At 43.9% G+C, this 18,998-nt stretch overlaps 2 long non-coding RNA genes across 2 annotated transcripts; both read left to right on the top strand.

Annotated features, from left to right (window-relative positions):
- The first annotated feature begins 9,164 nt into the window (after positions 1-9,164).
- Positions 9,165-9,998, top strand: LOC141191492 (uncharacterized). Its single transcript, XR_012265432.1, has 3 exons — positions 9,165-9,278; positions 9,380-9,471; positions 9,868-9,998. It is a non-coding gene; the product is annotated as an uncharacterized lncRNA (long non-coding RNA).
- Positions 9,999-11,377: 1,379 nt separating this feature from the next.
- Positions 11,378-12,100, top strand: LOC141191493 (uncharacterized). Its single transcript, XR_012265433.1, has 2 exons — positions 11,378-11,473; positions 11,707-12,100. It is a non-coding gene; the product is annotated as an uncharacterized lncRNA (long non-coding RNA).
- Positions 12,101-18,998: the final 6,898 nt, after the last annotated feature.

The following is an 18,998-nucleotide window of genomic DNA, read 5'->3' on the forward strand; positions in this document are numbered from 1 at the left end:
AGACCCCCATAGCCTCCGCACGTCCTGCAGGAGACCCCCATAGCCTCTGCACGTCCAGCAGGAGACCCCCATAGCCTCCGCACGTCCAGCAGGAGACCCCCATAGCCTCCGCACGTCCAGCAGGAGACCCCCATAGCCTCCGCATGTCCAGCATGAGACCGCCATAGCCTCCTCACGTCCAGCAGGAGACCCCTATAGCCTCTGCATGTCCAGCAGGAGACCCCCATATCCTCTGCATGTCCAGCAGGAGACCCCCATAGCCTCCGCACATCCAGCAGGAGACCCCCATAGCCTCCCCACATCCAGCAGGAGACCCCCATTGCCTCCCCACGTCCAGCAGGAGACCTCCATACAGGGGCGTACATAGGAATCATGGGGCCCCATAGCAGAAGTGCTAAATGGAGCCCCTCCAAAAAAGTGAAAATTGTCGGGGGTCAAGGAAGAGCATATCTCATAACTTTCCAGCCTTTACACAGTAATTTTTCTCCTGCTGAAGTCCTAGATTCCTCTTTTATTTCCCCATAAGGTATGATGCCAACAACAGTGCCCCCCCTAAACACAGTATGTTACCCCCATGGTGAATTCCTCCACATGCACAGTATAATGACTCTACCGTACCCCACCTCAACTCTCAAGGCAAAGTATGGTGACTCCAACACAGTATGATCCCTCAACTGTGACCCCCACACAGCCCTCCATGTAGTATAGTGGCCCCACACCTCTCCACACAGTATAATGCACTCGCCATGGTCCTCCACACAGTATAATGCACTCGCCATGGTCCTCCACACAGTATAATGCACTCGCCATGGTCCTCCACACAGTATAATGCACTCCCTATGGTCCTCCACGCAGTATAATGCACTCCCTATGGTCCTCCACACAGTATAATGCACTCCTTATGGTCCTCCACACAGTATAATGCACTCCCTATGGTCCTCCACACAGTATAAGACATTCTTCATACAGAATACTGGCCCCCATATAGTCCTCTCCATACAGTATACTGGCCTGCATATAGTCCTCCATACAGTGTACTGGCCCCCATATAGTCCTCCATACAGTATACCGGCCTCCTTATAGTCCTCTATAGAGAATACTGGCCTCATATAGTCCTCCACACAGTGTATGGGTCCCAATATAGCCCTCCATACAGTGTATTGGCCCCCATATAGTCCTCCATACAGTATACTGCCCCTCATATAGTCCTCCACACAGTGTATGGGCCCCCATATAGTCCTCCACACAGTGTATGGGTCCCAATATAGCCCTCCATACAGTGTATTGGCCCCCATATAGTCCTCCATACAGTATACTGCCCCTCATATAGTCCTCCACACAGTGTATGGGTCCCAATATAGCCCTCCATACAGTGTATTGGCCCCCATATAGTCCTCCATACAGTATACTGCCCCTCATATAGTCCTCCACACAGTGTATGGGCCCCCATATAGTCCTCCACACAGTGTATGGGTCCCAATATAGCCCTCCATACAGTGTATTGGCCCCCATATAGTCCTCCATACAGTATACTGCCCCTCATATAGTCCTCCACACAGTGTATGGGCCCCCATATAGTCCTCCCCCATATAGTGCTCCATACAGTGTACGAGCCCTTATATAGTGTATGGGCCCCAGGCCTCCATACATAAAAAAAAAAAAAAATGACATACTCACCTCACCTGCTGCCGCTGCTCTGCTCCGGACTCCTCAGCGTCGCTGTCTTCCCGCTCTGCACTGTGACTGCTCAGCAGAGGGTGTGGTGGAAAGACGTCATCCCACCCTCTAACCTGAGACGTCACAGCACAGGACGCGGAAGACACCGGAGCTGCGGAGGCACGGGGAGAGGTAAGTATTGTGCCGGGGCCCTGAGCGGAGTGGGGCCCCCTGCCTGCTCAGGGACCTGGCACTTGCCCGGGTGCTAACGCCGGGCCTGGGAGCGGAGCCTGTTGCAAGGGCCCCGATGCGGGGCATACACGGTGCAGGCGACTGCTATGGCCCCCCCCCCGGCTCACGGGCCCCATAGCAGTGGCGTGGCCTGCCGCCATTGGCGGTACGCCACTGCCTCCATAGCCTCCCCACTTTTAGCAGGAGACCCCCCATAGCCATGATGAAATGACGCATACCTCTATTTCTGGCACCACACTCCTCCTCCATCCCCGTCCTCCTCCCGGTCTGGATGTGTTCTTCTGTCTGCGGCCACATTGTGCAGGTACAGTGCGCTTGCGCAGTCTATAGAGGCTTCGGAAAGAAGGACCCATCCCTGGTTATATTATAGATAATGGTGGGATAGAAGTTTCTTTCCTCCAATATAAAACACGATGAGTCCCCAGAGTTATTGTATCTGCAGAGAGGAGCAAATGTCACATACAATGGCGGCCTCCTCCATTGTGACCTTTCTCATCTCAAAATTTTCCTTTTTGTTTCTTTTCCTCTTTTTAGGCTGAAGAAAGATCTCAATATGGAGATTTGGCTTTTATTAAAGACCTGGCCGAAAAAGTCCTGTGTGTACTGGAGCGTCCGGCTCGCTCATTGGAACGCCTGGTAAGGAGCCGTCATCTTCTCTAGCACACGTCTGATTTGTACAGTTACAATTGGCTGCATCTGTAAATGCAGGTTTAGTCCTTCCTGATTTATCTATGTGATGATTTAGTGTAAGGTTCCACATGTTAATTATATATATTATATCTATCAGGAAACAGCAGAAGGCGACACCAAAGACGAGCAAAATCTAATCCCGGGACTGAACAGCGATCTGACTACAGGTAAGCCGATCACCCGACCTCCTACAAGAAATATCCAGATATTATAGAGAACAGGGAATAATCTTACATTTACTCTGTATATTCTGTGTAATGGGAACCTGTCAGCACATTTTTGCATATTGTGGAATGACTGTACTGGCCATTTCTCTGTAATAATTTTTTGCAGAAATCCAATGTCTCAGTCAAGGGAAATCTAATGTAGAAGCCGTATACAAATCAGCATGGAAGTGCACTGGGGGCGTGGAAGAAGAAATCCATACTGTGACACGCCCCCAGTGCACTTCCAGGATAATCTGCATATGGCTCCTACGCTTCAGATCTCTTACCATCACTCACATGTACAGCGAGAGTGGGGGGGTCCTCATTCATGTGATGATTGGGGGAGTCCTTCATCATTTCCATTACGTTTATTCATGGATGCTCCGTACGTTCTCATATTTAGAATCCCTATATAATAAGTATTATTCCCATTTACAGACATCTTGTCATGTCTGAGTTATATTGTTGTAATATATATGTAGGATTAATATCGTCTAATACATTTTATTTCTTCATCATTTTTTCACTCTTTTAGAAACAACTCTGTTGGCAGATGCTGACAGTAGAATCTGTGAGATCCCGGAGATCCAAGAATCTGATGGTGTAAGTATCATGGAGAGAGATGTCGGTGTATCACCAGATTATGGGGTGGGAATGACACGTCCAGTATTGTCCCCATATAACCATGGGATGTCTCTATTCTAAGAGGAGATGACAGAAGGGAGACGTTTTTGCATCTGGAGCTTTTTTCCAGCAGCTTCTATATCTTTATATAATTTCTTATTCTTTTATAGAGCGTGATCAAATCATTGACCCCGTCAAGACAGCCGCATAAGAGCGACTATGGGACATCCAAACTGATCAGCAGTGGAAGTTTTGGGTGAGTTTTCTGTTGGCATAATCCACATTTCTCAAGGTTCCCAATGACAATGCTCCAGACTCTGTGCTCTTCCCTTCAGTGTTATCATAGGGAAATTATATGATCTGTAGGAAAACAAACTGTTAAGGAAAGGGATTAAAATAGAATAATATATTACACCTGCCTGTCCTAGACCCTCATCTGTTCTTACACTGCCACCCCCATCAGAGCTTCCCCCTCCTCCGCACCGGTCTGTTCTTTTCGGAATCCATTAGCGAACTGATAAGAGTAATTGGCAACACATGGTCAAGTGAGGGGGTGACACGAAATTTCATCAATGACATCTGCACCCCCCAACCTCCACCATGACCATGTGAGTCTACTCCCTGGTCTCAGCAATAAAGACTGGCACAGAGGACAAGTGGCTATAATGGGTTTCATTTTTTGTAACTCCTTCGCTCCCCTCCATTTATTATGTTGTCATGTCTTGGGGTATGCGGGAGCATAATTAACGTCATGTTATGGCAATTGGAGCACTTTTAATTTGGACCAACTTTTATTTGCACTGAATCGTATCTACTGGTCTAATGTAGTGAATCTGCCCAAGAATAATTTCAGTAGATTCTCTCACCTGTAATGTGACCTGGGTGAGGGCTCCGGCGGACGTGGCATTGTGGACACCTCCCATAGGTGATCTATGTAGTGATCTTTTATCAAATTCTAGACATGGACTTCCAGTGACGGACAGACTTCTAGCATTAAACATTAGTACAAAACATTATATAATGACTTCTATAGATGTTCTTGTAGTAAAGATTCATTCTAACCATTGATTCTCTTTCTCTCCAGTGCCGTCTACTTAGCGCACCATAAAGACTCACACCAGATCTTTGCTTTGAAGAAAATGTTCAAGCGAAACCTGAACACTCCAAAAAGAGTGGCATTGGCCTTTCTGGAGAGGGACATCCTAACATTCGCAGATTGTCCCTTCGTGGTCTCCATGCTCTGCTCCTTTCCAACAAAATCTCACCTGTGTGTGGTCATGGAGTATGTAGGAGGTAGGACATGTATATTGTAGTATATTCAGCCCATGTCTGCTTACATCTTATCACTGCTCTTATAATTAGGATAATTAGGACAGTTACATCCTCACAGTGCGTTTACTGTAGGTTTTCTATTACCAAGATGCCTGGAAATTCATTGATCTGTGTGCAGCAGTGCTATGGTGCCAGTGAGTCAGATCGGGCCTGGCACCACTCGGCACTGGGCCCCATTCCACCACCTGTCATCACAATTTCAGTGGTATTCACATTGTCAGAATATGAATACCGATGAAAACAATGGTGGATCAGGGAGCCAAAGGTTCCTAAATCCACCATTCAGCCAACGCAGATGGGTCCGAGACTCCGTGTACTGCAGGTTCTTCGATGTCGCCACAATATTGCATCTGTAGTGTGGAGTCTCAGTACTTACACTGCACAGGTGGGGCTGGTGGGGGCCATAACACTGAGTGATGGGGCAGGTGGAGACCATATGCTGAGTAGTAGGGCTGTTTGGGGCCATAATACTGAGTGGTGAGGCTGGTGAGGGCGATAATTCTAAATGGTGAGGCTGGTGGGGGCCATAACACTAAGTAGTGGTGGGGGCCATAATACTGAGAGGTAGGGCTGGTGGGGGCTATAGTACTGAATGGTGGGGCTGGTGGGTGCCTTACTACTAAGTGGTGGGGCTAATAAGGGCCATAATTCTGAGCAGTGGGGTTGGTGAGAGCGATAATACTGAGTGTTGATACTGGTGGGGGCCATAATACTGAGAGGTGGGGCTGGTGGAGGTGGTAGTACTGAGTGGTGGGTGCCTTACTACTAAGTGGTGGGGCTGGTAGGGGCCGTAACAATGAGTGGTGGGGCTGGTGAGGGCCATAATACTGAGTGTTGAGGCTGGTGGGGGCCATAATACTGAGTAGTGGGGCTATTGTGTGCCTTACTACTAAGTGGAGGGACTGTTGGGGGCAATAACACTGAGTGGTGGGGCTGCTGAGGGCCATAATACTGAGTGGTGGGGCTGGTGAGAGCAATTATACTTAGTTGTTGGGCTGGTGGGGGCATAATACTGAGTTGCGAGATTGGTGGAAGCCATAATACTGAGAATTGAGGGTTGTGGGTACCATAATACTGAATGGTGTGCCGTGTGAGGGGCTATAGGGGACTGTGAATGCCGCTATATTGAGTTGGTGACTGTACATGCCCCTACACCCCCTGGGGGTCCTCATATTGAATGGTGTGCAGTGGGGGTCCTTATTCTGTGTGGGGATCCTAATTCTGTTTGATTGGCTTTGGGGGCCATCATACTGAGTGGGCAGTGGTGGAGACCATTATATTGTCTGAGGGGCTATGGGGGCCATTATATTAAGTAGGGGGGGCTGTGGGCACCATTATACTGAGTAGGGGGCTGTGACTGGCCTCATACTGAGTGGGGACATTATAGACAGGTGCTACATTATATCTGTAAGGTGAAACTGGATTAAGATTTCACTGTGGGGATATCTAACTCAGTCTGTGGGTGGGGGCATTTTTTGGGAGTATCATATGCTAAAATGGCTATAAAAGGTGTATTGATGTTGAGAACATCGATTGACTTCAGTAAGGGTTTTTTTTGAAGGGGCGTGCAGTTAGAACTTTTGCTATGGGGCCCTGAGATTTCTCTGTCCGCCACTGTCTGTGTGATCTCCCTGTAAGTCCGCACTGAGCATGTCAGTATCTCCAGCTGTAGACGAGATGTGACATCACTTTATGTTATTAGTTACATGGACGACATTTCTCCATCGATTCAGACTAATATTATGTGCACTATACATTATATCTGTTTATATTCTCTCCTATCCCAATGTCTCCGCTCACTTCCCATTATACATCATGGTGATCTGCTGTGTAAACCACTCACCGGTCATATTTCCTTTCTTCTATAGGTGGCGACTGTGAGACCCTCCTAAGCACCAGGGGTCCTCTATCTGTCCCCTTGGCCCGCTTATACTTTGGAGAAGCGGTTCTTGCTGTGGAATACCTCCATAGCTACGGTGTGGTGCACAGAGACCTGAAGCCGGATAAGTAAGTGCCCCTCGTAGTATAATAAAGGGGGGAAGTTATCATTTATTATCATACGGTCTGTGAGGCTAAAACCATCTTCTCTTCCACAGCCTCCTGATTACATCTGCTGGACACATAAAAGTTACCGATTTTGGGATTTCAAAAGTTGGTGTCATGATACCAAAAACCAACACCTACAAGGAATTAGCGGAGGACATCACCAGGGAGTTCCTGGACCGTGAGGTGGGTAACACTTACAGGAATTTAGCTTGTTCTTTACAAATCTCCAAGGACCAAAGCAAAGAAAGGCCTTAAATATAACTTTTAATAGATACATTTAAAAGCACCCATATCAATATATAAAGACAAAATCCATAAAATGTGGCGGCAGCAGTATTCTCCGATCGGGGTGTATTTATCTCCCGCGTCTGTCCACTGACTCATTGTGGCTATCTCCTAATATGATCCCCTGATGAACCCCAAATTAGGAGGGGGAGAAACGTGTTGGGACAATTTACAGATAAGTCCTCTGGTTACTGCTGACTAAAATGCTTTTTTGGCAACTTTTTTTGTAATTCGCACACTGGATAATGCTCTGTCCCAACATTTGGACGTGTCCTGTGTAGATCAGTCCTGATAATAGATTAGCCAGGTGGATTTTGAGGTTGTCTATATGTACCGTCTGTCCTAGACTATTATCTTCATGCTCAATGTCATTATATAGGTGACTTGTTACTACTTTGGACATATTTATGTTCCTATGTTTACCGTTAATTGAGCACACGTGCTTTTATAATATTGTTCTTGTTGCCCGTAATTGCCAGCACTAATGTACTTTATGTATCTATAATAGGCTTCTGAATGATGGTTTATATATCATACTGAATTGTGTATAGATTGGTGCATTTGATATCCTATCTGTACTAGTGGAACTACATTATATCAGCTTCCCTGTTTCCATATAATTGATACATTGAATATTGCCTTTTTTTCATTCAGCATGTTAGCAGCGACATGACTGTCTGCCTTTCATCATTATCTGTATATGTGTATGTCTGTCTAGGGGTGGATAGGGTCACGGAGGGAGTGCCGATGTGGAGGGGGGCGCCAAACCGATTAGCTAGGGTGTCAACCTCCACTGGCAGGCGGGATCTCAGCCCATTTGGGATCTCTAGGGCAAGCCTGCATGTCAATTATCCTACGTTTATCCCACTACCCATATATTGTACATTTTATGCATTTTGTCTTCATATATTGATATGGGTGCTTTTAAATGTAGCTATTAAAGATTCTATTTTAAGGGGTTTTCTTTGTTTTGCTTTGGTATTTGGTTAACTAATATACCCCATCTGTTCACCTTGCCTTTGGCATATGTTTTTTTTTCTTTACAAATCTCATCACACTATTGTGTCTTCTCTACATTCTTCATTTCTAGAGAACGTTTCCATTGATATTTTATCTTTTGTCATTGTGTTTTTATGGCGAGAACGTGTTATAATAACCATTTTATCATTTTCATCTCTATCTTCTGTTGTTTTCCAGTTATGTGGCACCCCATATTACATCGCCCCAGAGGTCATCCTCAAAGAAGGCTATGGAAGACCTGTTGACTGGTGGTCAATGGGGATAATCCTACATAAATTTCTCACGGGATCTGTACCATTTGATGGAGATTCTGTAGCTGAGCTTTATGACAGGATTGTCATTGGTAAGTGGAATGATCCGACCATTGCTTTGATCAGTTACATTGGTTTAGGTGTTTACTTTGCTTTAGCTTACAGTCCAGTAAAGAGATTTTATTTTCTGTATAACAGGTGACATAATTTGGGATTGTAATTCCGCTCCTACTCCCAATGCACAGAACCTGATTACTGAGCTGCTCAGAACAAATCCTGCAGATAGACTTGGGACAGGTAAGAGATATAATACTATTCATATTAGTATTAATATTCACCTATCACACTTATCACTCATGTCCTTGAGGATCAACACTTCTCTATCAGATTGTCCATTTCTAGTTCTCCACACTATGACTTTCAGTCTTCTTCCTTCATGTTGACTCAGTTATGTCATTAATTCAGATTAAGTTAAACTGTTCAGATGTGAAGCAATCTCTGACAATGTCCACATCACTTTTGTTTTGTTCTTTTTCCAGGAGGATCACTTGAGATCAAGAGTCATCCATTCCTGAGTGACTTAGATTTTAACAACCTTTTAAGTCAGAAGCCAGAGTACATTCCTCAGCTTGCCTCAGATGTGGACAACAGCTTATTTATCGGTAAGTAGAAGAAGACATCATCTAGACTAAGCGGCTGTTTGTCTTGTCTTCCATAAAATGTAATAATCAGTACCCACTAATATTGTGATAAATGACGCCTGTTTTATACTAACAACCTCTAATAATACTTCATTACTTTTGTAGATCACTCTGAAATAGACCATTCGGTCTCAGAGGATGAGGAGGGTACAAGTGAGAACAATGAGAACCTTGACTTCCAAAATTTTACATCATCTTCTGAAAGGCTTTCTAAAGTAAGTACCATATGTGATCAATAAATCCAAAATATGTGAAACAAAAAAGACCTCTAAAAGTAAAAAAAAGTATTTCATATCTTGTTTTTGTCCATGTTTAGCTCTGTACCATCACTACCAGAACGATGAATGATGAGGACCAGAAGTCTCCTCCAGAGTGTACGCCAGCAACCAATACAAATATCTCAGAAATGTGAGTAGATTATGGGGTCATTAATGGGAGTTCCAGGCTGATATATATGCACAACATATAATATAGGACATAAATACCATAATATCAAATTCAGCCTCAATGATTAGCGGTCATTGTGCTTTTGGCTTCAGAAACCGTTGGTGATAATAGCCCATAATTGCAGCCATTCACGCGTATTAGAGCTGCCCATACTGTAGGAGAGATGTAGTATTACATGCCAGCCATTATTGCTAGTTGTTTTTCGCTCTGATCCATAGAAGGTAGATTGGAGCATAAAACCTTCCTCACTATGACTGTCATATGTCCTATTAGGCCCTCTAGTCGGTGTTCTTCTAGTGAGACCACCCCTTTTATTCTGCATTGACTTGTGATTTACATGTTTTTCTTAAATCATAGAATGGGAGAGTTGGAAGTTACCTCCTGGGTCTTCTGGTCCGACCCCCTGATTCTTCCTGACAGGCAGAAAGAATCGTTTTCTGAATCTGATAGCGACAATGCTATAAACAGCTTGCCCTCCTCGTCCCCATCATCAGGTATGTATATACAGCATCAAAAGGTGAATCATAGAATGGTAGAGTTGGAAGGGACCTCCTGGGTCATCTGGTCCAACCCCCTGCTCAAAGCAGGATTCACTAGATCATCTCAGACAGATGTCTGTCCAGCCTCTGTTTGAAGACGTCCATTGAAGGGGAACTCACCACCTCTCGTGGCAGCCTGTTCCACTCATTAATCACCCTAACTGTCAAAAAGTTTTTTCTAATATCTAATCTGTGTCTCCTCCCATTTAGTTTCATCCCATTGCTTCTAGTCTTTCCTTGTGCAAATGAGAATAAAGATGATCCTTCTACAATGTGACAGCCCTTGACATATTTGTAGACAGCTATTAAGTCTCCTCTCAGTCTTCTTTTTTGCAAGCTAAACATTCCCAAATCCTGCAACCGTTCCTCATAGGACATGGTTTGCAGACCAGTCACCATTCTGGTCGCTCTTCTCTGAACTTGCTCCAGTTTGTCTATGTCTTTTTTAAAATGTGGTGCCCAAAACTGTACACAGTATTCCAGATGAGGTCTGACCAAAGAGGAGTAAAGACCGATAATGACTTCACGTGATCTAGACTGTATGCTTCTGTTAATACATCCCAGAATTGTATTTGCCTTTTTTGCTGCTGCATCACACTGTTGACTCATGTTCAGTCTATGATCTATTAGTATACCTAAGTCTTTTTCACATGTACTGTTGCTTAGCTCTATTCCTCCCATTCTGTATATGCTTTTTTCATTTTTATTGCCCAGATGTAGTACTTTGCATTTTTCCCTGTTAAAAACCATTCTGTTGGTTGCTGCCCACTGCTCCAGTTTATTTAGGTCTTTTTGAATCCTCTCTCTCTCTTCTCTAGTATTAGCTATCCCTCCTAGCTTTGTGTCATCAGCAAATTTAATCAGTTTACCCTCAATTCCTTCAAGGCTCAAATATTTGTTTTTTCTGTATTAGGTCTCCTATGTTGTCCAGGTTACATGGATCCCAATTATATTTTCCATGGGCCCATACTGTACTTCTAGTTCCTTAATTTTATCCAGGAATTGTTTTCATGGATTCTGTAAAATACGTTTTAGCATCCAGGAACTCACTTCAATATAAGAAGACATCGTCTCCTATAGTAGAATATCGCTCATTAGTGATGCACCACGTGGCGGCACACAGGGCGCTTACTGCTCCATATCAGTGATACATCTAATGCCCCTCAGATTAGGTCATGAACGGTATATAGGACTTATTCTGCCCTATAATAATGCAATGCCAGATTATCAGGACTATAGGGGACAGGACTAGAACAATTCTTCTATATACAGTACACAAAGCAGATCCTATAAGAATATTTCTTTACTGAGTTTTTTTACTTTCTGATCAGAATTTACAACTGAAGAGGAAAGAAAATCTGAAATGAATCTGAGTATAGACCAACAAAACTCAGAAAATGGGAAAAAGGGGAAAAAGAGACGAGGTAAGTGTGAGAATCATCTCCATGTTGTGTGATGTTAGTGATGAGAATAAGTCATGGGGAGCAGATGTCATCTGTCAGTGATGGGATTGTCACATGTATGATGGCTGACAATGACCCCGGACATCTGTGTGAATAAGATTCCTCTGTTGTCCGGCCGGCCACACTGACCGCACAGTAGCATCATGTAATATGGAGTCCCATCACTTACATTGTATGTATTTCTCTTCTCTTAGGTTCCATCTTCCGCCGGATCTTATCATCCTGCCGGCGTGGACTATCCAGGGCAGCTCGCGCATTTGCATGCTGTCGCTGTTGCCCAAGTGTCATCTAAAAGACGGAAAAGCTCCGCATCTAGCGGAGTACAGCTGATCCACCATCACTGCTGGACCTGTAAAGAAGGACCCTCACCATCTACCTGTGGCCTTCTAACTGTAACATCTCTACCCGGACTTGTTTCGGTAATGCCTCTGTCACCAGGCTCCGCTCTATCCATACTGCTCGCCTGACTTGGCTTTTTTTACTGATCACCTGGTATCTGACCCGGATTTCTTCCTGACTATGATTCTGTCCCTGATTTTGTTCATCCCTTATCCTTCTACCCTATCCCTAATAAAAAAAAAAAAACAACTTCTATATTTATTGAGATTTTCTTATATCTATCAAACTTCACTCTGCATTCTGCTAAGCGATAAAAAATACATGAGAAAGAGAGAGAGATCAGGGCTGGAATGGGATGAAAAATGAAAAAGCACGCCTGTCACACAAACCCCACCAGCCCACATACCAAATCACCGCCCCCCTCATCCCATTGAGGCACAATGAAAAGTTCAGCACATTTTGCTTTCTTGTTCATGCCCCTCACCACTCCATTATAGGGGATGTTTATTAAGCCACGTGTGAATGGAGCTGCAATGCGAATGATCGACTACCGCTCCGTTCACCCAGAGCTCTTCAGATCCCTGGTTCTCGGAAACAGTGGGGGTCCCGGCTGTTGGACCCCCAGCAATCAGAAAATTATTCCATATCCCAATGATAGAGGACAATTTCCAAACTTCAGATAACCCCTTTAAACAAGTTGTTCAGGATTAATTTTTATTTAACCATAGGATTGTAGACATAGAAAATAATAAACCCATCAGTACTGACCCTCCCCAAAGCCAATGCCACCTCTTCTTCAGCAGAACAGGAGAAGTGGTACTGTGCAGTGTATATATACAGAATAATACAGATACTGAGAATTACACCCAGTATACAGGACAAGAGAAGTGGTACTGTGCAGTGTATATATACAGAATAATACAGATACTGAGAATGACACCCAGTATACAGGACAAGAGAAGTGGTACTGTGCAGTGTATATATACAGAATAATACAGATACTGAGAATTACATCCACTATACAGGACAAGAGAAGTGGTACTGTGCAGTGTATATATACAGAATAATACAGATACTGAGAATGACACCCAGTATACAGGACAGGAGAAGTGGTACTGTGCAGTGTATATATACAGAATAATACAGATACTGAGAATAACACCCAGCATACAGGACAAGAGAAGTGGTACTGTGCAGAGTATATATACAGAATAATACAGATAGTGAGAATGACACCCAGTATACAGGGCAGGAGAAGTGGTACTGTGCAGTGTATATATACAGAATAATACAGATAGTGAGAATGACACCCAGTATACAGGGCAGGAGAAGTGGTACTGTGCAGTGTATATATACAGAATAATACAGATAGTGAGAATTACACCCAGTATACAGGACAAGAGAAGTGGTACTGTGCAGTGTATATATACAGAATAATACAGATAGTGAGAATTACACCCAGTATACAGGACAAGAGAAGTGGTACTGTGCAGTGTATATATACAGAATAATACAGATAGTGAGAATTACACCCAGTATACAGGACAAGAGAAGTGGCACTGTGCAGTGTATATATACAGAATAATACAGATACTGAGAATTACACCCAGTGTAATATACAGAATAATACAGATACTGAGAATTACACCCAGTATACAGGACAAGAGAAGTGGTACTGTGCAGTGTATATATACAGAATAATACAAATACTGAGAATTACACCCAGTATACAGGACAAGAGAAGTGGCACTGTGCAGTGTATATATACAGAATAATACAGATACTGAGAATTACACCCAGTGTAATATACAGAATAATACAGATACTGAGAATTACACCCAGTATACAGGACAAGAGAAGTGGTACTGTGCAGTGTATATATACAGAATAATACAAATACTGAGAATTACACCCAGTATACAGGACAAGAGAAGTGGCACTGTGCAGTGTATATATACAGAATAATACAGATACTGAGAATTACACCCAGTGTAATATACAGAATAATACAGATACTGAGAATTACACCCAGTATACAGGACAAGAGAAGTGGTACTGTGCAGTGTATATATACAGAATAATACAAATACTGAGAATTACACCCAGTATACAGGACAAGAGAAGTGGTACTGTGCAGTGTATATATACAGAATAATACAGATACTGAGAATTACACCCAGTATACAGGGCAGGAGAAGTGGTACTGTGCAGTGTATATATACAGAATAATACAGATACTGAGAATTACACCCAGTGTAATATACAGAATAATACAGATACTGAGAATTACACCCAGTATACAGGACAAGAGAAGTGGTACTGTGCAGCGTATATATACACAGAATAATACAGATACTGAGAATGACACCCAGTATACAGGACAAGAGAAGTGGTACTGTGCAGTGTATATATACAGAATAATACAGATACTGAGAATGACACCCAGTATAATATACAGAATAATACAGATTGTAAGGCAGCGCTAGTCATCATACTGGGGGTTACTCGCTTCGCTGCGTCAATCAATGCACACGTGCAATGTCTTTACGTTTTTCTCACAATGTTGCAGTTTATTACATCATAAGCCACAGTTCACCAGGTCCAACTCCGTGGCACGCCGACACACATATCTACAACATTCATGAGACAAGTGGCACACAGGCCCACTTGCTCCAGGTTACAGCCTACGGCAAGGTAATAAATTATCAGTGACCATAACACAGTCCATGTAACAAAGTGTACTACCTTTGCCGGGTTTAGTTGCTGCAGTCCATTTTAATCCGCCACCACTGTGGCTTTGTGGCTTCCCAGGTAGGGGTCTCCAGCCGTCGTTCCCTCAAAGGCCACTGACATCCACACAGGATCCAGGCTCTGCCTTTCAGGACTCTTCCTCAATAATCCGCCACCACTGTGGCTTTGCGGCTTCCCAGGTAGGGGTCTCCAGCCGTCGTTCCCTCAAAGGCCACTGACATCCACACAGGATCCAGGCTCGACCTTTCAGGTACCAGGCTTCACTCCAAAGCCGCTGCCTTCCAAGGCCACTAGCATCCGCACAGGATCCAGTCTTTGCCTTTCAGGCTGCCAGGCTTCACTCGGCCTCACTAGGCCTCTCACAAACGGTGTCCCACACACACGAAGCACAGGCCTCACGCCTCACACCGAACACACCTGTCTCCAATTACCGGGGTTTATATATCCTGTGCACACATACACCCATACTGACAGGACCTTGCTGATGTCACAGTCATGTGATCAGTCAGCTGTGTGTATAGGTCCTGTGTGCTGTCCCAGTCATGTGTACAGACCTTTACTGTGCATACAGGACCTGTGTGATGTCCCAGTCATGTGACCAGTCAGTTAAAGGGGAAGGTACATGGTCAGGTAAAACACATCCTGGACCATTTACAGTAATGCTAGCAAGCTGCTGCATTACAAGATACTGAGAATTACACCCAGTATACAGGACAAGAGAAGTGGTACTGTGCAGTGTATATATACAGAATAATACAGATACTGAGAATGACACGCAGTATACAGGACAAGAGAAGTGGCACTGTGCAGTGTATATATACAGAATAATACAGATACTGAGAATTACACCCAGTATACAGGACAAGAGAAGTAGTACTGTGCAGAGTATATATACAGAATAATACAGATACTGAGAATGACACCCAGTATACAGGACAAGAGAAGTGGCACTGTGCAGTGTATATATACAGAATAATACAGATACTGAGAATGACACCCAGTATACAGGACAAGAGAAGTGGCACTGTGCAGTGTATATATACAGAATAATACAGATACTGAGAATTACACCCAGTATACAGGACAAGAGAAGTAGTACTGTGCAGAGTATATATACAGAATAATACAGATACTGAGAATGACACCCAGTATACAGGACAAGAGAAGTGGTACTGTGCAGTGTATATATACAGAATAATACAGATACTGAGAATCACACCCAGCATACAGGACAAGAGAAGTAGTACTGTGCAGAGTATATATACAGAATAATACAGATACTGAGAATGACACCCAGTATACAGGACAAGAGAAGTGGCACTGTGCAGTGTATATATACAGAATAATACAGATACTGAGAATGACACCCAGTATACAGGACAGGAGAAGTAGTACTGTGCAGAGTATATATACAGAATAATACAGATACTGAGAATTACACCCAGTATACAGGACAGGAGAAGTGGTACTGTGCAGTGTATATATACAGAATAATACAGATACTGAGAATTACATCCACTATACAGGACAAGAGAAGTGGTACTGTGCAGTGTATATATACAGAATAATACAGATACTGAGAATGACACCCAGTATACAGGACAGGAGAAGTGGTACTGTGCAGTGTATATATACAGAATAATACAGATACTGAGAATAACACCCAGCATACAGGACAAGAGAAGTGGTACTGTGCAGAGTATATATACAGAATAATACAGATAGTGAGAATGACACCCAGTATACAGGGCAGGAGAAGTGGTACTGTGCAGTGTATATATACAGAATAATACAGATAGTGAGAATGACACCCAGTATACAGGGCAGGAGAAGTGGTACTGTGCAGTGTATATATACAGAATAATACAGATAGTGAGAATTACACCCAGTATACAGGACAAGAGAAGTGGTACTGTGCAGTGTATATATACAGAATAATACAGATACTGAGAATTACACCCAGTGTAATATACAGAATAATACAGATAGTGAGAATTACACCCAGTATACAGGACAAGAGAAGTGGTACTGTGCAGTGTATATATACAGAATAATACAGATAGTGAGAATTACACCCAGTATACAGGACAAGAGAAGTGGCACTGTGCAGTGTATATATACAGAATAATACAGATACTGAGAATTACACCCAGTGTAATATACAGAATAATACAGATACTGAGAATTACACCCAGTATACAGGACAAGAGAAGTGGTACTGTGCAGTGTATATATACAGAATAATACAGATACTGAGAATTACACCCAGTATACAGGACAAGAGAAGTGGCACTGTGCAGAGTATATATACAGAATAATACAGATACTGAAAATGACACCCAGTATACAGGACAGGAGAAGTGGTACTGTGCAGTGTATATATACAGAATAATACAGATACTGACAATGACACCCAGTATACAGGGCAGGAGAAGTGGTACTGTGCAGTGTATATATACAGAATAATACAGATACTGAGAATTACACCCAGTGTAATATACAGAATAATACAGATACTGAGAATTACACCCAGTATACAGGACAAGAGAAGTGGTACTGTGCAGCGTATATATACACAGAATAATACAGATACTGAGAATGACACCCAGTATACAGGACAAGAGAAGTGGTACTGTGCAGTGTATATATACAGAATAATACAGATACTGAGAATGACACCCAGTATAATATACAGAATAATACAGATTGTAAGGCAGCACTAGTCATCATACTGGGGGTTACTCGCTTCGCTGCGTCAATCAATGCACACGTGCAATGTCTTTACGTTTTTCTCACAATGTTGCAGTTTATTACATCATAAGCCACAGTTCACCAGGTCCAACTCCGTGGCACGCCGACACACATATCTACAACATTCATGAGACAAGTGGCACACAGGCCCACTTGCTCCAGGTTACAGCCTACGGCAAGGTAATAAATTATCAGTGACCATAACACAGTCCATGTAACAAAGTGTACTACCTTTGCCGGGTTTAGTTGCTGCAGTCCATTTTAATCCGCCACCACTGTGGCTTTGTGGCTTCCCAGGTAGGGGTCTCCAGCCGTCGTTCCCTCAAAGGCCACTGACATCCACACAGGATTCAGGCTCTGCCTTTCAGGACTCTTCCTCAATAATCCGCCACCACTGTGGCTTTGCGGCTTCCCAGGTAGGGGTCTCCAGCCGTCGTTCCCTCAAAGGCCACTGACATCCACACAGGATCCAGGCTCGACCTTTCAGGTACCAGGCTTCACTCCAAAGCCGCTGCCTTCCAAGGCCACTAGCATCCGCACAGGATCCAGTCTTTGCCTTTCAGGCTGCCAGGCTTCACTCGGCCTCACTAGGCCTCTCACAAACGGTGTCCCACACACACGAAGCACAGGCCTCACGCCTCACACCGAACACACCTGTCTCCAATTACCGGGGTTTATATATCCTGTGCACACATACACCCATACTGACAGGACCTTGCTGATGTCACAGTCATGTGATCAGTCAGCTGTGTGTATAGGTCCTGTGTGCTGTCCCAGTCATGTGTACAGACCTTTACTGTGCATACAGGACCTGTGTGATGTCCCAGTCATGTGACCAGTCAGTTAAAGGGGAAGGTACATGGTCAGGTAAAACACATCCTGGACCATTTACAGTAATGCTAGCAAGCTGCTGCATTACAAGATACTGAGAATTACACCCAGTATACAGGACAAGAGAAGTGGTACTGTGCAGTGTATATATACAGAATAATACAGATACTGAGAATTACATCCACTATACAGGACAAGAGAAGTGGTACTGTGCAGTGTATATATACAGAATAATACAGATACTGAGAATGACACCCAGTATACAGGACAAGAGAAGTGGTACTGTGCAGTGTATATATACAGAATAATACAGATACTGAGAATTACATCCACTATACAGGACAGGAGAAGTGGTACTGTGCAGTGTATATATACAGAATAATACAGATACTGAGAATTACATCCACTATTCAGGACAGGAGAAGTGGTACTGTGCAGTGTATATATACAGAATAATACAGATACTGAGAATTACATCCACTATACAGGACAAGAGAAGTGGTACTGTGCAGTGTATATGACGCGCCCCTGGGCCTGTGTCGCGCTGTGGTGCGCACGCGGGAGCTTACCCGGAGCCGGATCCGTGGAGGGTTGTAGTCTCGTGGCGGTGACCCGGTCCGTGCCCAGGGAGTCAAACTGGACGGCAGTCTACTAGTAGTAAATAGTTGATGACTACGCCACCCGTTGAGTGCAGCCAGGGAGCTGCTGCTGCGGGGCAGACCGCTGAGGCCGATGGTAGGATTATGCAGCGTGATAGTATAACCCCCAACGGGAGGGGTATGGTCTCAGGGCAGCCGACGTGGATGATGGGGGT

The sequence above is a fragment of the Phyllobates terribilis genome, unplaced genomic scaffold (genome assembly GCF_046119375.1).
Source record: "Phyllobates terribilis strain yellow unplaced genomic scaffold, ASM4611937v1 Scaffold_46__1_contigs__length_10046794, whole genome shotgun sequence".
Taxonomy (NCBI): Eukaryota; Metazoa; Chordata; class Amphibia; order Anura; family Dendrobatidae; genus Phyllobates; species Phyllobates terribilis.